This window comes from Colobus angolensis, unplaced genomic scaffold (genome assembly GCF_000951035.1).
Source record: "Colobus angolensis palliatus isolate OR3802 unplaced genomic scaffold, Cang.pa_1.0 Scaffold249, whole genome shotgun sequence".
Taxonomy (NCBI): Eukaryota; Metazoa; Chordata; class Mammalia; order Primates; family Cercopithecidae; genus Colobus; species Colobus angolensis.
Window position 1 is genome coordinate 1,864,098 of NW_012115699.1, and position 24,718 is coordinate 1,888,815.

The 24,718-nt window shown below is 39.4% G+C and overlaps 1 protein-coding gene across 2 annotated transcripts in view; it reads right to left on the reverse strand.

Moving 5' to 3' along the window:
• Nucleotides 1–24,718, reverse strand: part of EVA1A (eva-1 homolog A (C. elegans)) — a 143,954-nt gene that overhangs the window by 84,588 nt on the left and 34,648 nt on the right. Inside the window, exon 1 of one of the 2 annotated variants that reach the window (XM_011946112.1) lies at nucleotides 18,327–18,398. The exons of the other annotated variant lie outside the window; for it this stretch is intronic. The gene's annotated coding sequence lies outside the window, so the exon portion shown is untranslated. Of the gene's footprint in view, nucleotides 1–18,326; nucleotides 18,399–24,718 lie in introns of those variants that run through there. 2 annotated transcript variants of the gene reach the window in all.

A 24,718-nucleotide genomic window follows, 5' to 3' on the forward strand; every position in this document is an offset into this window, starting at 1 on the left:
ATTCCTGTTGGCCAGGATAAAAAGCAAAACAAACGAGAATTGTCAAACACTGCAAATAGAAGCACAATTTGGTTCAGTCACCTTGGGTACCTCTTCCATAATAACTGGAACCCAGGATTTGGCAATCCACTAATTTCAGTTATAGGTTAACACATCAGATAAAGTCCTGTACCTGTACTCTAGAAGACAGAGTAGTATTTATTTCAGCTCTTTTTAGAGTCAAAAAATATTTGAAACATCCCAAATGTCCATCAGAAGGAAACCAGATAAGTAAGCAGATAAGTATTGGTGTATTACCGATGACAGACTATCATAAGACAATTAAGATGACTGAACTATAATTTGCATATAGCAATGAAAATAAATTCCAACAAAGTATGTTGTGTAGAAAAAGTTGCCTAACACTGTGTACTATATCATACCATTTAAGTATATTTTACAAAACAAGAGTTTTATATTCTTTGTGGCTACTATATGTTTTTATACTTTTACATAACAAATGCATGATACTGCTGCTACTGGGGAAGGTAGAAAGTGAATGAAGTTGGAGAGGTGAGCAAAAGAGAATTCAATTTTATTGCAATGTTTTATTTAAAAATAAGCAAATATTAAATGCTAGCATTTATTTATTTTTAGAGTTGACGTTATAGTCTGAATGTTTGTGTTTTCACAGAATTCATATGTTGAAACCTAATCCCTAATGTTAGAGTATTTGGAGATACGGACTTTAGAAGGTGGATTAGGTCATGAGGGCAGAACTTTCATGAGTGGGATTAGTATCCATATAAGAGAAATCCTAAGATAGCCAAAGGTTAGTTAATAGAAACAAAAGTACAGCTAGATACAAAGAATAAGTTTTAGTGTTGTATAGCACTATAGGGTGATTATAATTCACAATTGTAACTCCTATTCAGAGAGTTAGAAGAGAGGATTTTGAATTTACCCAATACAAAGAAATAAACATTTGAAGTGATGGATTTGTTAATTACCCTGATTTATCAATACATACTGTGTATTAAAATATCATACCATATCTCATAAATATGTACAATTATTATGTTAATTAAAAATAATAATAAAAGAAAAAAGAGACCACAGAGAGCTCCCTTGGTCCTTCTGTCATGTGAGGACACAGTGAAAACTAGAAAATGGGCGTTCACCAGGCCTGAATCTACTGGCACCATAATCTTGGCCTTCCCAGCCTCCAGAACTGTGAGAAATAGATTTCTGTTCTTTATAAGCCACCCAGTATGTGGTGTTTTGTTATAGCAACCCAAACTAGGATAGTTGAATATATTGATTTTTATTATTTGTAATTATTTTACATTTTTCTCCTATTAAAAAATCACAGGGAGGGAGGTAGAACAAGATGACCAAATAGAACCCTCCAGTGATCACACCCTCCACAGGAACACCAAATGAAGTAGCTATCCACACAAGAGAGTTCCTTGGTACAAAACAAAAATCAGGCTAGCAATCATGGTACCCAGTTTTAATATCATAGTAAGCTGAGAGGAACTGAAGAGGGCAGGAAAGACAATCTTGAATTGCAAACCCCATTCCCCAGCAGCAGCTGCATGGTGCAGAGAGAGTATCTATGTGCTTGGGGGAGAGAAAGTGCAGTGATTGTGGGACTTTGCATTGGAACTCAGTGCTGACTTGTCACAGCAGAAAACAACACAGGCCACAGTTCAGCTAGAATCCATGGAGGCAGCACTTAGACCAAGACTAGCCAGAGGGAAGTTGTCCATTCCAGCAGTTGGAGCCTGAGTCCTGCACCACAGGTTAAAGCACTCTGGGGTTCTAAATAAACCTGAAAGGGAGTCTAGGCCACAGGGACTATAGTTGCTGGGCTGTGTTGGGCCCAGAGCCAGTGGATGTGAGATGCATGCAACCTAGTCAGACACTAGTCTGAGTAGCCAAGGGAGTGCTTGTATCACCTCTCCCCCAACCCCTAGAAGCACATCTCACAGTTCCAGGACAGACTCTTCCTTTCCACTAGAGGAGAGGCGAGGGGATAGTAAAGAAGACTTTGTCTTGCAACTTGGATTCCAGCTCAGCCACGGTAGACTAGGATATCAGGCAGAGTTCTGAGGTTCCTCATTCAAGTCCAAGCTTCTGGACATTTCTGGACACACCCTTGGCCACAAAGGAAACTGTTGCCTTGAAGGGAAGGACCCAGTCCTGACAGGGTTCATCAACTCCTGACTAAAGAGCCCTTGGGCCTTTAATAAACATCAGTGGCACGTAGGTGGTACTCACTGCAGGCCATAGGTAAGATTCAGAGATGTGCTGGCTTCAGGAGTGTCCCAGAACATTCTCGGCTGTGGTGGCTAAGGGGAGAGGCTCCTTCTGCTTGAGGAAAAAAGAGGGAAGAGTAAAGGGAACTTTGTCTTGAAGCTTGGGCATCAGTGCAGCCACAGAGGTGTAGAGCACCATGCATGCTCCTGGAGTCCCCAGTTTCAGACTGTGGCTCCTGGATACCATTTCTGTACCCATCCTGAGCCACAGAGGAGCCTCCTGCCCTGAGGGGAGAACCCAGGCTGGCAGCATTTACCACAAGCTGACTGAAGAGCCCTTGGGACTTGAGTGAACGTTGGCGGTGGTGTGGCAGTACTCATGGTGGGCCTGGAACACTGGTGACCATAGAAAAAGATGTCTCCCACATGGGAAAATGATATGGAAGAGTAGCAAGGACTTTGTCTTGTGGCTTGGGTATCAATTCAGCCACAGCAGAATAGAGAACCGAGTAGGTTACTACGGTTCCCAACTCTAGGCCTGGTTTTTGGATTTCTGGACCTGCCCTGGGACAGGGGGAATCTCACTGCCTTGAAGAGGAGGACACAAGCTTGGCTGGATTTACCACCTTATGACTGAAGAGCCCTTGGGCCTCAAGAGAACATCAGTGATAGCTAGGCAGTTGTCACCACAGGCCTTGGGCAAGACCTAGTGTTGTAATGGCTTCAGATAGGACCTAGCACAGTTCCAGTGGTGGTGGTTATAGGAGTGCTTATGTCATCCCTCCCCAAGCTCCTGGCAGCTCATCATAGAGGCAAAGACTGTTGGGGAGAAAAAAGAGTCCCTGTCTGGTAATCCAGGGAGTTCTCACAGATCTTACCCAAGACCACCAAAATGGTACCCCTATGAATCTGCAAGAGTCATAGCATTACTGGACTTGGGGTGCTCCCCAATGCAGATATAGCTGCAGTGACCAAAGATTTAGATCACAACACTCAATTCCCTTTGAATACTTGGAAAGCCTTCACAAAGAGGAAGGGTACAAACAAGCCCAGACTGAAAACTACAATAAATACCTAACTCTTGAATGCCCAGACATTGATGACATCCACAAACATCAAGATCATCCAGAAAAACATGACCTCACCAAGCAAACTCAGTAAGGCAACAGTAACCAATCCCAGAGTGACAGAGATAAGTGACTATGTGACTTTTCAGACAGATGATTCAAAATTGTTGTTTTGAGGAAGCTCAATAAAATTCAAGATAACAGATAGAAGAAATGCATAATCCTATCAGATAAATTTAACAAATAAACAAATATTTTTTTAAAAAAAAAAGTTAAGCAGAAATTCTAGAGCTGAAAAATTCAATTGATATACTAAAGAGTGCATCACGGCCAGGTGCGGTGGCTCACACCTGTAATCCCAGCACTTTGGGAGGCTGAGGCAGGTGGATCATGAGGTCAGGAGATCGAGACCATCCTGGCTAACATGTTGAAACCCTGTCTCTACTAAAAATACAAAAAGTTAGCCAGGCATGGTGGCACGCATCTGTAGTCCCAGCTACTCAGGAGGCTGAGGAAGAAGAATTGCTTCAACCTAGGAGGCAGAGGTTGCAGTGAGCCGAGATTGCACCACTGCACTCCAGTCTGGCAACAGAATGAGACCCTGTCAAAAAAAAAAAAAAAAAAGAATGTCTTTCAACAACAGAATTGATCAAATCGAGGAAAGAATTAGAGAGCTTGGAGACACGCTAATTGAAAATACACCGTCAGAGAAAACAAAAAAAAAACAGAAAAAAAACCCACTAAAGCATGCCTATAAAGTCTAGAAAATAGCCTTCAAAGGGCAAATCTAAGACTTATTGGTCTTAAAGAGGAGGTAAAGAGAGAGATTGGGGTAGAAAGTTTATTCAAAGGGATGATAACAACTTTCCAAACCTAGAGGAAAATATCAGCATTCAAATACAAGAAGGTTATAGAACACCTAACAGACTTAATCTAAATAAGACTACCTCAAGACACTTAATAATCAAACTCCCAACTGTCAAGGATAAATAAAGGATTCTGAAATCAGCAAGAGAAAAGAAACAAACAGCATACAGTGGAGCTCCCATAAGTCTGGCAGTAGACTTCAGTGGAAACTTTACAGGCCAGGAGACAGAGTTATGACATATTTAAAGTGCTGAAGGGGAAAAAAAAACTTTTATCCTAAAATGGTATATCCAGAGAAAATATTTTTCAAACATGAAGGTGAAATAAAGACTTCCCCAGACAAATGAAAGCTAAGGGATTTCATCAGCATCAGATCTGTCCTGCAAGAAGTGCTAAAGGGAGTTCTTTAATCAGAAGAAAATGACATCAGTGAGCAATAAGAAATCATCTGAAGGTATAACACTCACTGGTAATAGTAAGTACACAGACAAACACCAAATATTATAACGTTGTAATTGTGGTGTATAAACTACTCATATCTTGAGTAGAAAGACTAAAAGATTAACATCAAAAATAATAGCTACAACAACTTTTCAAGTGATAGACAATATAATAAAATATAAATAGCAACAAAAATTTAAAAGTAGGGGGATGAAGTTAATGTGTAGAGTTTTTAAATTGGTTTTCTCTTTGCTTTTTAATTTGTTTTTCAATCTTTGTTAAATTGTCATCAGTTTAAAATAATGGGCTGTAAAATGTGATTTTCAAGCCCCGTGATAACCTGAAATCAAAAAACCTACAATAGATACACACAAAAAATTAAAAGGCAGAAATTAGAACATACCACCAGAGAAAATCACCTTCCCAAAAAGGAAGACAGGAAGGAAGAAATATGGATGGAAAGAAAAGACAACAGAAAAACCAAAAAACAAATAATAAACTGGCATGAGTAAGTCCCTACTTATCAGTAATCATATTGAATGTAAATGGACTAAACTCTTCAATCAAAAATCATAGAGTGACTGAAAGGATATAAAAATAATACCCAACAATGTGTTGTCTACAACAAACACACTTTACTGATAAAGACACACATAGACTGAAAATAAAGGAAGAGAAAAAGGCATTCTATGCAAATAGAAATAAAACAAGCAGGAATAGCTATACCTACATCATACAAAATAAGTTTCAAGAAAAAAAAGTGATAAAAAGAGACAAATAAGGTCATTATATAATAATAAAGGGGTCAATTTAGCAAAAAAAGTAACAATTGTAAATATATATGCATTCAACATTGGACCACGCAGTTGTATAAAACAAATATTATTAGAACTAAAGAGAGACACACACTCCAATACACTAATAGTTGGACAATTCAGCACCCTAGTTTCAGCACTGGACGGATCATCCAGACAGAAAATCAACAAAGAAACATCAGATTTTATCTGCACTACAGACCAAATGAACTTAACAGATATTTACAGAACATGTCATCCAGTGGCTACAGAATACACATTCTTCTCCTGAGCACATGAATCATTCTCAAGGATAGTCCATATGTTAGGCCACAAAACAAGTCTTAAAACATTCAAAAAATTGAAGTCATATATGACCATAATGAAATAAAATTAGAAATCAATAACAAGAAGAATTTTGGACACTATACAAACACATGGAAATTATACAATGTGCTACTGAATAACCCGGGGGTCAATGAAGAAATTAAGAAGGAAATTTAAAAATTTATTGAAACAAATGAAAACAGAAGCACAACATACCAAAACCTACGTGATACAATGAAAGCAGTACTAAGAAGAAAGCTTATAGCAATAATCACCTACATCAAAACAAGTAGAAAAACTTCAAATAAACAACATAATGGATGCATCCTACAGAAGTAGAAATGCAAGAGCAAACCAAACTCCAAATTAGTAGATAAAAAGAAATAATAAAGATCAAAGCATAAATAAATGAAATCGAAATAAAAAAATACAAAAGAGCAACAAAACAAAAAGTTGGTTTCTTCAAAACATAAACAAAATCAACAAACCTTTAACAGACTAAGAAGACCCAAATAAATAAAATCAGAGATGAAAAAGGAGACATTACAACTGATACCACAGAAATTAAAAGGATCATTAAAGACTATTATGCGCAACTATATGCCAATAAATTGGAAAGCCTAGAAGAAATGGATAGATTCCTGGATACATACAACCTACCAAGCTTGAACCGTGAAGAAGTCAAACACCTGAATAGACTGATAGCAAGTAATGAAATTCAAGCCATAATAAAAAGTTTCCCAGCAAAGAAAAACCTAGGATTCCATTATTTCACTGCTGTATTTTACTAAACATTTAAAGAATTAATCAACTTGACTCAAACTATTCTGAGGAATAGAGGAAGAGGGAATACTTCCAAACTCATTCTGTAAGGCCAGTATTACCCTGATATCAAAACAGACAAAGACATATCAAAAAAAAAAAAAAAAACAGGCCAATATCCCTAATAAACATGAATGCAGAAATCCTTAACAAAATACAAACTGAATTCAATAACACATTAAAAAGATCATTCATCATGACCAAGTTGGATTTATCACTGGTATGCAAGGAAGGTTCAACATATGTGAATCAATCAGTGTCATCATATCAACAGAATGAAGGACAAAAATCATATGATCATTTCAATTGATGCTGAAAAGGTATTTGATAAAATTCAACATTCCTTTCTGATAAAAACCCAACCCTCGAAAAACAGGTAGAGAAAGAACATACCTCAATACAAGACAAGATGTATATGACAGACCCATAGCTAGTATCATACTGAATGGGAAAAAACTGAAAGCCTTTCCTCTAAGACCTGGAACAAGACAAGATGTCCACTTTCACCACTGTTATTCAACATAATACTGGAAGTCCTAGCTAGAGCAATCAGACAAGAGAAAGAAATAAAGGGCATCCAAATTGAAAAGAAAGAAACCAAATTATCCTTATTTACAGATGATACAATCTTATATTTGAAAAAACCTAAAGACTCCACCAAAAAACTATTAGAACTGATAAACAAAATTCAGTAAAGTTGCAGGATACAAAATCAACGCAGAAAAATCAGTAGCCTTTCTATATGCCAACAACAAACAATCTGAAAATAAGTCAAGAAAGTAATCCCATTTAAAATAGCTGCAAATAAAATAAGACACCTAAAAATAAACTTAGCCAAAGAAAAAAAATAGTTCTACAATGAAAACCATGAAACAGTGATACAAGAAGTTGAAGAGGACACAAAAAATGGAAATATATTAATATTCATTGATTGGAAGAATCAATATTGTTTAAATATCCATACTACTCACAGCAATCTACAGATTCAATGCAATCCCTATCAAAATGCCAAAGACATTATTCACAGAAATAGAAAAAGTAATCCTAAAATTTTTATGTGGAACCACAAAAGACCCAGAATAGCCAAAGCCATCCTGAGCAAAAAGAACAAACTGAAGGAATCACATTCAATATTTGAAGGAACAGACTTCAAATAATGCTATAGAGCTATGTAACAGAAACAGCATAGTGCTGGCATAAAACCAGACACATAGACCAATGGATCAGGACAGAAAACCCAGAAATAAATCCACATATCTGCAGTGAATTCATTTTTGACAAAGGTTTCAAGAACATACATTGGGGAAAAGATAATCTCTTCAATAAATGGTGCTAGAAAACTGGATATCCCATGCAGAAGAATAAAACCAGACCCCTATTTTGTCATATGCAAAAATTAAATCAAAATGAACTAAAGACTTAAATATAAGAGCTCAAACAATAAAACTGCTAAAAGAAAACACTGAGGCAATACTCTAGGACATTGGTCTGGGCAACGGTTTCTTGAGTAACCCATAAGCACAGGCAAGCAAATCAAAAATGAATGAGTGGGATCACATAAGTCTAAACACTTCCACACAGCAAAGAAAACAACAAATTGAAGAAATAACGCACAGCATGGGAGAAAATATTTGCAAACCATCTGTCTGACAAGTGTTTAATAACCAAAATATATAAGGAGTTAAACAACTCTATAGAAAAATGTCTAATAATCCAATTAAAAATGGGCAAAAGATCTGAATAGACATTTCTCAAAAGAAGACATACAAATGGCAAACAGATATATGAAAATGTGCTCAATATCATTGATCATCAGAGGAATGCAAATCAAAACTACAATGAAATATCATTTCATCCCAGTCAAAATGGTTTTTATCCAAAAAGCCAATGGCAAAGACTGGCAATAACAAATGCTGCTGGGAATGTGGATGAAGGAACACTCATACACTGCTGGTGGGAATGTAATTGGTACAGCCACTGTGGAGAACATTATGGAGATTCCTCAAAAATGGAACTACCATATGGTTGAGCAATCCCACTGCTAGGTATATACTCAAAAGAAAGAAAATTATTATATCAAAGAGATATCTGCACTACCATGGTTACTGCAATACTATTCCCAATAGCCAAGATTTGGAATCAAGCTAAACCTCCATCAACAGATGAACGGATAAAGAAAATGTGGTACGCATACACAATGGTGTGCTAATTAGCCATAATAAATATCAGATCTTGTCATTTGCAACCGCATGGATAGAATGAGAGGACATTAAGTGAAATAAGCTGGGAACAGAAAGACAAACTTCACATGTTCTCATTCCTTTGTGGGAGCTAAAAACTAAAACAATTTAACTCCTTGAAATAGAGAGTATAATGATGGTTATCAGAGGCTGGGAAAGGTAGTGGGGGTTGGGGAGGAAGTATGGATAGTTAATCTGTGCAAAAATATAGTTAGATAGAATTGATAAGATCTAGTATTTGATAGCTCAACAGGGTGATTATAGTCAACAATAATGTATTGTGAATTTAAAAATAACTAAAAGAGTATAATTAGAATGTTTGTAACACAAAGAAAGAGATGCTTGAGGTAATGGATACCTCATTTATCCTGATGTGATTATTATGCATTGTATACCTGTATTAAAATATCTCATTTATCCCTAAATATATACATCTTGTATGTACCAATACAAATTAAAAAGAAAAAGAAAAAAAAAGAAAGAAATCAAAGGGACATTTCCCTTTCTATCAAAACATGTGAAACCATAAAGATGTTTTAATGTTTTCTTATGTCTGAGATGTGCTAAGCGTCAAAGAGAATAGCACCAAACACTGAGGCTGAGCTCATCTAGAAGCCCCAGGGTTTCAGAAAACAGCCATGATGGAATTAGTGGCCTTGAGTTGGTTAGAACACCCCCACTCTGGAAGAGCAATGTCAAATGCTGCCAACCTGCCTTCATCAGCTGCCTTGAAGGAGTCTTCTTTCCTTTAGAGTCTTCCTAACTCACGTGCTAACCATGTCTAGATCAACCCATGGGCAAAATTTAGGAAAATCCAACCAGGGATGCATACAGGAAATAGTCCAGTGGTGCATAAAATTTGCAGCCATACTAATTCCTAAACTAGAGCATGCATCCACCTGGCTGAATTTCCTCGGAGTCAGGATTAGTAAGGAGGGGTTTATTTCTCCAGTAAATGCTCAGTCTCCCAAGGGACTTAATTACCTAATCTGGATGGTTCCCAAATTCTTTCTATACTAAGTTCTGACTATAACTGTGCTGGCAGTGGTAAGCTGATATCAATTAAGTGAAGTTAATTCTCCAGGCTCAAATCTATACCATGCCAGTTTGCTGAAGGAACTTGCAGAATGTGATTAAGGAAGTAGTCAGTAATTCCCAAGAAAAAGTAGAGATTGATAAAATAACCAAATTTTCAAATAGGAAAAAGTGAATCCCAGTAATTACATGCCAATTAGATGGAGCCTAGAACATATTAGTGAATGTGAAAATAGAAATATAAATGAGAGATACTATTCAAGTGGTTAAGTGTGTGAGTTTTCAAATTAGGCAGGCCTTAGCAGATCTCTCATTATATCACATTTTTATACTCAGAATGATATTGTTGTGTATGAGGAGGAATCTTTCAGTCTGTGAATAATCATACAAAGCCACTACCACTATGTCAGTCTTAAGGGTGGCCGAGTTGTTTATAACCAAGGTGCTCCTTTGTTTAATATGTTTATTTTTTATTGATGGTTTAGATCAATTCATAATAAAGATACATAAACATTTAAGCCTCCATAGAATTATATGGTCAGACTGAGATAATCTGTATTCTGTGGAAGACAGTAACTGTATAACTTTCATTATCACCTCCCCTAAAGCGAACATTTTAATTTAATTTACTCTTTACCTGAGAGAAATTAAATACCAAGGAATAAGATTTTGATGAGTAAGATTGAGCTTTGGAGAGCCACAAACCATTGTAAAGTCTAAGGTTTCTTCACTCATCAGTGTGAGTCAATAGAGAAATACAGCTGCTAAGGAGGTAGTATAGTCATGAGTTGTGTCAAAAATCCAAGTGTTGACGATGGAAGTCAAGTATTGAATAGGTAGCGGGAATTCTCACGTACTCTGTATTAGTGAGACTTCCGGAGTGTTGAATCCAGGTCTTAGCAACAAACCACCAGTGAGGTTCCACCAGGCACAAGCAGATTTGTGAAGCTTTCAAATACCACAGGAGGAGCCAGATTATATGAGGAACTGAATCATAAAGAAAAAATCCAAGGGACTCGGAATGATTAGACTGAATAAAAATAAAGGTTTAAGGAACATGACTGTGATGTTAAAATATTTAAAAAAGTAACACAGAGGGAAAATTTTGACTCAAGAATCCACCCACAAAATGGGTGCCATTTCTAAGGTATGAGAAAGACATTGTTAGCTATGCAAAAACACAGAAAATGCACAACTCAGCAGCCTTTCTGAATAAACTATTTGTCACCAGGCTCTAAAAGTTGATCTTAAATGCAATATGGTATAATGGATTGCATCCTAGAAGAGAAGAAAATGATATGAGGGAAAAACTGGGAAATCTGAAAAAACTTTCTACTTTAGTCAGTGTATGGTACCAATGTCAATTTCTTAGTTTTGATAAATGTGCCACGATTATGTAATACATTTATTCAGATTTTTCTGTTTTTATCTTTTAAATATTTGAACTTTATGTTGATGATACTTCTGAAGTTTCTAGTCAAGTTCTAGTCAACAAATCACCAACTTAGGAAACTAATTTTTAAAACATTTTAAAAAGCCATACATACAAAGATGTTACATCATTATGTACACTAGTAAAAATTTGGAAGCAAAATGTTCAACAATATATGAGTAGTTATATCATGGTACATCTCTATGATTAAATGTCTTAAAGCCATTACAGATGTTTATGAAGTTGGTATGAACATGAGGAAATGATTATGATATAATATGAAATTTAAAAGCAGAATACAAATCTGAATGTAGCCCAAATTGCTGTACTACTTAAATGAATAGAAAAAAAAAAAAAGATTAGGTTGATCACGAGGTCAAGAGATGGAGACCCATCCTGGCCAACATGGTGAACCCCGTCTCTAATAAAAATACAAAAATTAGTGGCATGAGCCTGGAGTCCCAGCTCTTGGGAAGCTGAAGCAGGAGAATCTCTTGAACCCAGGAGGCGGAGGTTGCAGTGAGCTGAGATCGCACCACTGCACTCCAACCTGGTCACAGAGCAAGACTCTGCCTCAAAAAAAAAAAAAAAAAGAAAGAAAAAGAAAACAAGATACTCAGAAATAATGTGTATTTTCTCTGGATTTTGTTTCTTTCTCTTTTTTCTTTTTCTGTATTTTCTAGTTTTCTCTAATAAGCATATATTACTTTGATAATCAAAAAAAAAATCCTTAAAAGTATTTGAGCTAGTTTCATCATGTAAATAGTTAGAGGTCAAAACCTATCCTCTCTCCCCCAGACTTTGACTAACTATACAATGTTAAAAGGCTGAGAATGAAAGCCATAAGATTGCACAACATAAAATAACTCAGAAGGATTTTTTTTAAAAAACATAGGATATAGCTAAATCTATTAGTCCTGGAAAGAAACTCTCGGTGCTTCTAAGCAGTCACAATGACTTAAGAGGCAAGATAGAGGAGGATGCCAAAGATATCTCAACTAGAGATAAGTGTACTACACACAAAGATGGAAAACAAACCAGAGGGAGAAGGATGAGAATCTGTTCCAGACTTTGGACAATAAACCAAAATTATATCTTAGTGCAGGCAAATATTCTAAAAGAAGTGTGGCAATAATCCAATCTGAAAAGTATATAGTGGCAGATGGCATTTATCCAGCATAAAGATTTATGTCTCATCACCAAAAATGCTTCATGTAATGGTCAAATACAGAGCAGAGAAAATTCAAGTCAGAGAGCTGTAATGTCAAAGGCAAAACAGAACACAAAGTACGCAAGGATTGCAACTGTATCCAGAAGAGGCTTTATTTGAATGAGCCAGTCATTCCCTCCCCATGAGGGTTCCTTGGAGAATGCTGAAGAAAACAGAACCTCATGCACAGATGAAAGAGCATTATCTTATTTAGATAGGGAAAAGGTGGTATGGCCAAATGATACCAGGACCTGTGCTCATCTTCCAAATGGTCCTGGGTATGGCTGCAGAGATATCCTAATATGGCTGCAGAGATCAGCCATGAGTCAGAAACCTTTCAAAGATACCCTATCCAGTTGGGCATTTCGTTTTTCCAGTGATGGGCCAGATGTGTGCGTGTACTGTTCATAAGTTTTACTGAGGTCTGTGTGCTAGCTAGAAACATAAATTTGTTAGCTCCAATACCAAAGCAGATCAAAGCACATTTTAATAAATGTTGCTCTACAAAACATTTATAGGCCTGGTACCAGTCTCAATTCAGCTTTGGTGTTGTCAATTATAGAACTGATATCAACAAGCTAAGTCATTATCAAAACTATGGAATATATTCACAATTTAGTCTAGTATCTATATCCTTGTCCCAAAACTTCAGGCATGTGAGCTCTTGGTGCATACAAAATACGTGTGTGTGTGTGTGTATGCTCTTGGTGCATACAAAGTATATATACATATATATATATATACACTTTAAGTTGTGGGATACATGTGCAGAACGTGCAGGTTTGTGACATAGGTATACACGTGCCATGGTGGTTTGCTGCACCCATCAACCTGTCATCTACATTAGGTATTTCTTCTAATGCTATCCCTCCCCTAGCTCCCTATACCCCAACAGGCCCCAGTGTGTGATATTCCCCTCCCTGTGTCCATGTGTTCTCATTGTTCAGCTCCCACTTATGAGTGAGAACATGGAGTGTTTGGATTTCTGTTCCTGTGTTAGTTTACTGAGAATGAAGGTTTCTAACTTCATCCATGTACCTGCAAAGGACATGAACTCATCCTTTTTTATGGCTGCATAGTATTCTGTGGTATATATGTGCCACATTTTCTTTATCCAGTCTATCATTGATGGGCATTTGGGTTGGTTCCAAGCCTTTGTTATTGTGAAGAGTGCTGCAATAAACATATGTGTGCATGTGTCTTTATAGTAGAGTACATACAAAGTACTTCTAATGCAAACATCCACACTGCTCAAGTTAATGTTTAGCAGTTCTGAATATCCAGAGGTTTCCATTCCAAAAGCAGCTACACAAAATTAAAGAATGATTCATATACATTTTTTTTTAAAATTCTGGGATGCTCTTTTACAGTGACTTCATTTCCAGGAAATATCTACAATTTTCACAAATCTGTATTCCCAATGAACTCAGGGCAGTTTGATAAAGAAAAATATGCCCAATTTGAATCTAAATACCTTAACTTCCTTCAATAAATTAGAGGTCTTTCTATTCTGTCTTTGTGCTGAAAAAAAATCAGAGATCTTTTTTACTTTTCCCTCATAATTTCAAGGTTAATGTGTTCAGATGTTTTTTCACACCATTAAAGATATACAATTCTTTCAGTCATTGGTAGGCTGATGGATGAGGTTTCTTGGGCATATTCATTTTCCAAAATCATTGATCTGAGAACAAAGTTAAGTAAACCTCCTCTGACTACATTAAATAAAATAAACTTCTATTTTCTGCTTCAAGTTATTGAAGTATTCCTTAAGTTAGCACTGATGAAAGTATAGTCCTGAAAAAAATTCAGTCTTGCCTACCTTATCTAACCATGTGAGAAAATAGATATAAACATTCACAGGAGAAAATTCCTGAATAGAAGATCAACGGAAGTTGGGGTCACTCATATTCTTTGTTGATATAAATGTACATGCCGGTTCTTTTAATTGGTGTGGCTCACCTGTGGCATGTAAACTAAGTTTTCCCAAGGTATTGTATATATTATCAGGGAGAAGGGGAGCCCACTAGAAATTACCCCATGATCAAATAACACATTGACCAAGATATAGAGTAAATATTTTTTATCTTTTCCCATTCTCATAGGCAGGATCAGAAAATAGAGACTTTGGACCCCCTCACAGTAAGTAAAAGACAAAGGAGAAATTAAGGACGGCTCGCCAAGGCCCACAGCCATGAGCAGGATTTACCCTACCCCCATGCAGCAAGGTCTGGTCAAGGAGACGTTGCAAGGGCACATATTTGTCATGGGCATGAGCAACTTACAAAAATACTGCCCCTGAGCCATAAGCCACAAGCCAAACCTGCTCTGTGTGATTTATGACTTGTTTGTTTCCACTTAACAGCCAGATTTGTTAAAGGACAGTTTTGTTCCCAGAGGAATCATTAGTGAATGAAAGCTATGGAAGTGTTGCAACTTGAAAATTGACTCAGACATGAATATGCAAATTATATTCAGACACAATAGATAAATGCAGCTTATAAGCAAGCCAGGATGGGGGCCTTAGGGAAATTCGAGCAGACTGTACTGTCAGAGATAAATTTGAAGATGGATTTTTTTTTTACTTTATCTGGTTTTCCTCCTTTTATTTACCCCCTTTAGTGTAAGTAAATAATCAGTCCAGCCTAGATGGACTGATGACAAGTGACCTGGATGAGAATATTTACATTAATGAGGCAAACCCTCCAATCTCCTTCTGCTCTTTCTTGTCCAAGAGAAGTGTTTAATATTTCAGAAGTATCTCACTGAACAGTGCAATATAAATCAGGTAGGATGACTTCTGAGCTTCTGGTTCAAGATGGCTGACAGATCACATGTGGCAACCTCTTTCTTCACCCCAACTTCTTAGAAAGGATAACTTACTCTGGGAAATAAGATGTACTCTCAGTGGACCAAAAATCAGGAAAAAAAAAATCACTAAAACATAGGACACATATAGAATTAGAATGAAGAAGAAAACCACAAGCAACATGCACACAGGAGAGGGCAAATACAACAGGTGAGATAACTCTACCGGGCATACCCTACCAGGAAGGAGCAGTTACTCACAGGACAAGGGTATACTGGAATCACTAACAGGCTTATTATTTAAGGCCCCACAGAAAGAGCCACTAGGTATATGGAATCCTCCTCTCCTTCCACCTTCCCACCTTCCCACCCTTCCTTCTCATACTTACAGGGTTGTCAGTTGCCCAAAGCAATTAGGCAACAGAGCTGTTTGCCCTTAGAGATGAGCACTGAGTATGTGCATTTGGATAGAGAAGCAGTCTAACTATCAAAGCAACATCGCTGGCAGTCATTGGCCCTTCCCTAGGCTCACTACAGACATGAAGTATCAGTGCAGCATCACGGAATGCCTCTCTCTCCTGCTTCTCACCCTATCCTATGTACACTTGTGAGTACATAATGAATGAATAGCAATTAACAGGAAAAAACAAATACAAAAAATCACTTGCAATCACAAATCATTAAACATTTGAGAAAAGCTAGCACCATTAAAAAGAGGCACTCTCAAACTCAATGAATAGATGAATCTGACTAATGGAAAACAGAGGTAATAAGTCAAGTAGAAAAAACAACCACAAGACAAAGTTAAAGGAGACATATTCAGAGAAAATATTGCAATGAATATGAAAGGAACAGTATGCAGGATATAAAAATAATTCCAATAAGTCAAAAAGAAAAAGCTGTCTCCACCATGTTAGAATACAGTGAGAGGACAGCCATCTGCAAGTCAGGAAGAGAGCCCTCATCAGAACCCAACCATGCTGGCACTCTAATCTCAAACATTCCAGCCTCCAGAACAGTGAGAAATAAAAGTCTGTTATTTAAGTCAAGAAGAAGGAGACAGACTAGGAGAGTGAGGAGGAGACAAACAATGCAATAGGAAAATAGACACATATTCTAAATAAATAATTAATAGAAATAAAAATATAAAAATAGTTTAACCTCTCTACTAATTGAAGAAGTGAAAATTGAAATGAAATATTTTTACCTTTGAGTTAAATGTTTCTTAATATAAAATGACGGCAAAATAAGGGGAAATAGTTGTTACATAATGATTCAGACGATTTGGAGGGAGATTGGAAACTATCTGCTAAAATTAAAGTTTTAGATTCTTTGACAAAGCCATTTCATTGCTCTGTATCAATTCTAGAGAAATATTCACATATGTACACAGAGTCATGTGTATAAAAATATGTGTGGCCACATTATTGTAATAATAAAATCTTAGAAATAACCTTAGTGTCTGTTAGTAGGGTAATTATTAAATAGTATGGCACATCCATATTATAGAAAATAAACAGAAAAAATGAGTTTTCTTCATTTATACTGATATGGAAAACTCTCTAAGATATGTTATTAAGTGAATAAAGCCATTTTAGAATAGTACATACCATAAATTCCATTTATGTGAAAAATTAAAACATAAAAACGTTAAAATTTCACGAGTACACATGTGCATGTAAATATGTATGTAAAAATTTGAAAGGATACACATATGCAATTCACCCTGGAGAGAAAAATGAGAAATGGCAAACAGGGATCTCAGCATTATTTGCCGTATTTGAATTATTTATAAACAGAATGTATACACATATTACTTGTACAAAAGGTAAAAACTTCTAAATGTAGAAATAAAATTAAATGATTGATCTAATAGGGAAATAATTACCTATAAACTGAATAAAGAAAACTCACCACCCAGGATACCAACACAAGAAGCACTGGTGGCTATTTTTGCATAAAAGATGAAAGAAAGCAGCCATAAAGAAAGTTTACGTTCTTCCCCCAAGGAAAAGAATGGCAATCAATGACAAGTCGCTGCTGCATAGATGCAGCCCCATCTATGTGCTGACTGGGAAGGTAACGCAGTGCTTCCTCTCTTTGATTACCAGGGGTCTTGACTTCTGTACTAAAATAAGAGAGAAAAATAATCTCTAAAAAACAGTTTTAATAGATACCACCTTTACTGAGTGTAGGAAAATAACACTAATTTCCCTGAGGGATCATCTCACACCACTGGCTTTTCAGAAAAATTGCTTTTCAGGCATGTCTGTAAGACAGCCCTGTAAAAGGACAATACTCCATGAAGTATTTTAAACATTGTTAACTAGAATTTTCTTTGTTAGTCTATGTCCCAGCATTCATAATTATGAGTTGCATATGATAAGCAAACAAAAGCCACTACCATTCAACTGATAGCATCATTTTCTCAACAGTTACTGGCTGTTCTGAGAATACTGACAGGCTCCTGACAAGTTTACTGGGGGTAAAAGTGCTAATTCCTGCACTAATAAGGAGAGAATTTTGTCATTAATAAGTCTTTGAAGTAGAAAAAAAAATTCAAATTGGGTAAGAGGCACAATCCTAATCCCAAAGCCACAAAAGAGTGAGAAAATTTCAGAGGGATAAGCCTGCAATCTCTGCCTAGATCAATCAGGCTAGACTAGACTACACTACCACAACAAACATCCCCCAAATCTCAGTGGCTTCAAACAATAAAAATCTCTTTATTGCTAATACTACATGTCCATCGTAAGTCAGTAAGGAGGTCCTGTACATCACAGTCACTCATGAACACACACTAACAGAGCAACTGCCATTCAGAAAGTTGCCACTCCCACCATCCAGATAGAAAGGAGAATTCTGGAGGACCTTGCACTGGTAATGAAATGTTCTGGCCCAGAAGTGACACACATCACTTCTGATCATTGGCCAGAGCTAGGTATATGGTCCTACTTAATCACAGGATGCAAGAAAGTGCAATTCTACCATGCGCCCAGAAGAAGGAAGAGCTATAAACAGTTGGCAAACAACATTAATAACTCACATTAGCCTGGCCCAGGGGCATCAGAGACATCTACATTGACAAGGATCCCAAGCCAACACCAAGTTGAAGCACAGGTCTGGAGAGAACCTGGAGGCCTCAGGTTGGCTTAACCAAGAAGTAGAAAAAACTCATCCTGCCCAAGAAACTTAACATAAGTGGAAAATTCCAGTAATGTCTAGTTTAGAATAATCTGTGCATGTAGGTGATGCTGGGATGTTTCTCCAAATTCCTCACAAATGATTCATGATCAGTAGTTTTAAAAGCTAGCTGGTCATCAGAATCACTGGGGATGCTTTAGAAACTAGAAATGTCCAAGATCAACAAACCAGCAGGGGGAAAAAAAAAGAAAGAAAAAAAGAGATGTCTGAGTCTTACTCCTAAGAATTTTAATTCAATATACAGTTGGAATAGGTCCCAAGAATCTACATACTTAATCCTCCGTAGTAAAATAAAAAGGCTTATTCGGTCCTTGTCCCCCATTTCTGGCACTGAGCTTCTAATACACTTGGAATTTTCTGACTGATAGAAATGTTAGGGATGTCTCATTATTCATAACACACTCTTTTCAAACATATCTGAGTCTATATTAATGAGGTGACTCATGGTGGGCCTGAGATAACTTCTCATGGGTTCCAGGAGGATCAGCCATGTGAGTGGAGGGTTGAAACTTTCAGTTCCACTCTTGAACCTCCCGGGAGGGGAGAGGAGCTGGAAATTGAGTCAAATTACAAATGGCCAATAATTTAATCAATTATGCCCTTGTAACAGAACCTCCATTTTAAAAAAAAAACCTAAAAGATGGGGCTCAGAGAGCTTCCAAATTGGCAAACACATCCCCAAAGGCTCTCGCACTTAGGACCATCCCAAACCTTGTGCTATGTACCTCTTCATCTAGCTGTTCATTTGTATCCTTTATAATCAACTTCAATAGTAATTATAACATTTTTCTGAGTTCTGTGAGTTGTCCTAATAAATTATCAAAACTTGGATGGGGAGAGGTTATGAAAACCCCCAAGTTTGTGGCCAATTTGATAACTTTGGGGGCTTGATACTTGTAACTGGCACCTTAAGTGAGAGCAGTCTTGTGGGACTGAGACCTTAACCCTGTGTTGCCTGACGCTCACTCCAGGTGGTTAGCGTCAAAATTGAATTACATTGTAGATGAGTCAGAGAGTTGGTTGAGTAGAGGACACCTCTTACTTCACACCCCAGGGATTCTCATGATCATTAGGTTTGGTGACTTCTGCTGAAGACATTGAGTCATCCAGCCATCCTCATGCAGGGTGATTTACCCAGCATGTCCAACCTCACAGAGCGATGAGTGACCAGGAGACTCACAGGGAACCACTGAGCTCCAGCAAAATAGAGTGAAAGAAACGCTGGCTGAGAGTCAGAATGCCCACAACTCGGTCCCTGTTCTGGTTACCTAGTGTTGTGTAGAAAACCATCCCAAAACTCAGTGGCTTCCCATAGCAACAAACATCTAGTTTGCTCATTAATCTGCATTTTGGGGAGAACTCAGAGCAGACGGCTGTTCTTGTTCCATGTGTTTCCAACAAGGAAGTCTTGAATGGAGCTGAAGGATCCTCTTCCTAGTTGGCTCCAAAATGCTGACTGTCCGCAGAGGCTGCTGACCAGGGACCGTAACTCCTTCCCACGTGTGTCTCTGAGGCTGCTGGAGCTTCCTCGCAGTATGGCATTTGGGTTCCGAGACTCCAGGTTCCCAGAGCAGGAAGTGGAAGCCGCTGGTCCCGTAAGGCCTGAGGCCAGAAACTGGCACAGTGTCACTTAGGCAGGCCAAGCAATTACAGAGCCTGTCCAGAATCGGAGTGGGGTGGGGTGGGGCGAAGTGGTGCGGGAGGGATGTAGTTCCCACCACTAAATGGGAGAAATGTCAAGGCATTTTCGGTCACCTTTTTTGTTTTCCAGTCACCTTTCCCCGCCTTCCCGCCCCTCCCCCCAGTTATTCTCTTTGACTTTTCCCCTTCCCAACCCTGCCCTTTGCATCCAGCAGGGGGCGGCGGCGGTGAGGAAGACAGGAGTCCCAGGGAGTCCCAGGAGTGCGCAGTGGGTGGAACTGGACAGCGAGTTCCACTTCCATGCAGCCTGCGCGGGCCTCGCGCCTGGAGATGGCCAACCTGCTGTACCACAGTCAGCACCACATCAAAATCTGGTTCCAGAACCGGCACATGAAGTACAAGAAGGACCATGGGCCAAGGAGATGGCCTCGTCGTGGGGGGGCCCTCTTCCTAGCAGTGCAAGCCGTCCAGGCCGGCTTCAGGAACGCCCTGCACTCCATGACCCCCGCCCTCCTTTCGCTAAGCCCACCAGAATGCCAGCTCGCTGCCCTCCAACTACCAGCCACTTCTCCAAGGCTGCAGCGCCATGCAGAAGCAGCCAGCCCCAACCCTGGCGCCCAATTATAAGCCCCAGGTCCTCCAAGCCAACCGAGACGCCTACAGGACGCCCACCATGCAGGGCAGCCTTGTGTACCTGGGCCAATTGGCTGTCATCTTTAATCCACCGTAATCCCTGCTCTGACCTGTGGGCCTCAGGCTTCTCACCTGTGAAATCAGAGTCAAACTGGATTATCTTTGAGGTCCCCACCAAGCTTCAAAGGCTGTGAATCACTAGTTCTGATGTATAATTTGCTGACTGACAAGCCCAGTCTGTGAGTCCACATCCTTTGTAGGCTTGTACATGGTGACAGCTGATCTCAGCCAGCCAGACACACAGAGCTCCCGGGCAGCAACGACGGTAGTCACCCAGGCTCCTCCGCATTTCCCTCCAAACTCACTGCTGTTTTTCCTCACGAAGCCAAAGTCGTCTTCTAATTCCTGGAACCTGACAACACCTGCCCTGAGGGTTTCCTAACCTTCTACATCATTCTTGCCCTTTCTCATGGGCAATAACTCATAAGCAAAACTTGTAACCAGTGGAGGTGATTTCAAAAAGAGACCAACACAGCTCACAAGTGCAATGAAACGGTTCAATGAGTGGGCTCCAAATCCAGATAATCTGGGTTCAAACACCTGCACCATCACATTCTAGCTGTGAAACCTGATATAGAGTGACTTCCCTTTTTAAATTTCATTTTTTCCATTTTTAAAATGGTAATAGAAGGTCGGGCACAGGGACTCATGCCTGTAATCCCAGGACTTTGGGAGGCCCAGGTGGGCAGATCACTTGAGGTCAGGAGTTCGAGATCCTGGCCAGTATGGTGAAACCCCGTCTCTACTAAAAATACAAAAATTAGCTGGGCATGGTGGCAGGCACCTGTAATCCCAGCTACTCAGGGGCTGAGGCAGGAGAATTGCCTGAACCTGGGAGGCGGAGGTTACAGTGAGCCAAGATGGCGCCACTGCACCCCAGCCTGGGCGACAGAACAAGACTCCATCTCAAGAATAAAAATAGCTGACCGCGGTGGCTCACACCTGTAATCCCAGCACTTTGGGAGGCTGCGGTGGGCAGATCACCTGAGATCAGGAGTTCAAGACCAGCCTGGCCAACACGGTGAAACCCCATCTCTACTAAAAATACAAAAATTAGCAAAGTGTGGTGGCACATGCTTATAGTCCCAGCTACTTGGGAGGTTGAGGTAGGAGAATTGCTTGAACCTGAGAGACAAATGCTGTAGTGAGCTGAGATTGTGCCACTGCACTACAGCCTGGGCAACAGAGCAAGACTCTGTCTCAAAAAAATAAAATTAAACAAATAATAAAATTAAATTAAATTAAAAATGGTGATAGAAATAGAATTTACCTCATAGAGTTGTACCAAGGGTTACCTGAGATATGCATATAAGATGCATAGAGCCTACTTCCTAACAGGCACTTGATAAATATTAGCCATTGTTTTTACTAAGCCGTAATGCAACATTCACCCTGACCATGGTTTGCTCTTCACTTCCTAGAGGCAGAGAGAGTGGACCTTGTGGGAGCAAGCAGTAGGAGGCTCAGAACTGCCGTACTGCAGTAGGCCTGGCCACTGACCACTGCCCCCTCCACACCCCCAGATAAAAGAAAAGATGACAGAGTTAACATCTCACTCCTGCTCTCTAAGCATCAGAGTGGGAATCCCACATTAGCCAGGCATCACTGGTCAGTCATTTTCTGATCTCAGTGTGGACAAACATCTCATATCCTATGCCACACAGAGCCTGGACAGATTTGTTGAGTGTCTACCATGAGTCCACCAGATGCTGAATGTGCTGAGGCTACAGTAGTGAGCTAGCCAGCCAAGCATCCTGCCCTCAGGGAGAAGATGTTCCATTGCTCTACCCTACTTGAAAGGCACCCCTTTCAGATGCATGGGTATAGAGGCTTTTGGCTGACTCATTCTGGTCTGCTTTGACCTCCCATTTCACCTTCTAGATAGAATCTGCGGCTTTCTCTGATACTTGAAAGCAGGCTTGACAGACTATCTTGGGGACGGGGGTATGGGATAGGACAGGGAAGATGTGTACTCTGTGGACAACACTTGTATGGACATGCAGGAATAGTTCAGTAATGCACTAAAGTGTAATTCCTCAGTGTTATTACAAAACTGCCAGCTCATTTCTGAAGAAATACAAAGTACAAACAAGCTCGCCTTGTTTGCTTTATCAATGCTGTACTGTAGTGCTGAGTTTAAGGAGGCGGCTGGCCCCAACATCTTGTAATAGCCCTGCTGACTCTGAGAGGTGGCTGCAGGTCTCCAGTGCTTGCTGAACAAGGAACAGAAGCAGTGTCAAATATTAAGGGAGGAATTCACATGTGGAAGAACCAGAAAACACAGCATCTGGGGCTCTAAGGGGCAAAGGTCAGCTCTCAGGAAAGGAGGGATGCAGGCTGGCTCAGTGACAGCCATGCACACAGGGTTCTTGGCAGACACACATACTCTGGCCCTTCCTTCACAGTCACTCCCTGTGTGGGATTCTTAACCATGACCTTCCTCAAGGCTTCTCTTCTCAGGTCACTTGCCCACTTGCTGTGTGTACCCCATGCTGTGTCTCCTCGCTTTTAGATCCTAAAGCTATGCAGCCCAGACCTGTCCCTTGAGCCCTCTACCCCATCTATCCAAGGCCTCCTGAATATCTTCCCCCAAAGGTCCCATGTCCCTTCAAACTCAAACTCTAAACTGTTATTAGGTGTCGAATTGCCCCCCTCCCCAAAAGATGTGTTGAAGCCTAACCTGTAAATGTGACCTCATTTGGAAATAGGGTCTTTGCAGATATAATCAAGAAGTCATTAGGGTGGGTCCTAATCCAATACATGTCTGGCATCCTTATAAGAAGAGGAAAATGTCATATGACATTTTGCAAAGACGCACAGAGACTAGGCACAGAGATGCACAGGGAGGCCGTGTGATGACAGAGGCAGAAGCTGGAGCGACGCAGCTGCAAGCCAACAACACCAAGGGCTGTCGGCCACTGCCAGAAGCCAGGGAGGAGGCCAGGAAGGAAGGCTTCTCCCCGTCAGGTTTCAGAGGAAACATGGCCCTGCTGGCACCTTTATTTTGAACTTCCAGCCTCCAGAACTGTGAGAGAAGATTTCTTTTTTTTAAGCTACACAGTTTTACACAGTTTATGTAACCTTGTTATGGCAGCCCTATGAAATGAGTGGCCTAAGCTGAGTTCATTGTTTTTTATTTTTCTCAAAATACCTTCTCTTCCAGCGTTTCTTGTAATAAATGAAATGAGTTGCCAAATCAGAAATGTAAAGGTCATTTTTATTCCCAGTCCCCACCACAGCCCGTCGAGAACCCAGTCATGCCAACTTGATCTCCTTTGTATTTCACCAATCTTTCCTCGATTGAGCTCACTTCTGTCTCTGCCCTGGTTCAGACTGTTAACTTCATCAAGAGATTGTAGAAAACTCCTTTCTTTTGTGCCCCTGGCCAATTTCCCTTTATCTAACATCATCTCCTATCCCCACCCTAACTCATCTTTATTTTGTCAGTGTGATCCTAAGCCCTTCATGTCACACCGCTGCTTAAGTCTTTTTCAATAGTTCCCTGTGTCTACCTTCAATATAAACTCTAAACCCATAGGCATTACCTGCAGGACCCTACATGAATGATTTGGTTTCAGTATGATTGCTTCCATTTATTATCCTTCATATACTCCTTTCCTCAACCTTGAACTTTATGCTCAAGCAAGACTAAATCTCTTGAGATTTTCAGAATATGTTCTCTTTGCTTTTGCAGGAGCTGGTCCTTATGCCAGAAACATCACTCTATCCTCTTATTTTCCTGGTAAATATCTATTCATCCTTCAAGTCTTTGATTAAGTCCTTTCTCAGTGGTGAATGCTTCCAGACTTTCCCCAGGCTATTTTGGGTAGGTTATATTCCCTCTATTCCATGACAATAATTATATTCTTATATTCTAACTAGGCTGTTTACATGCTTGTT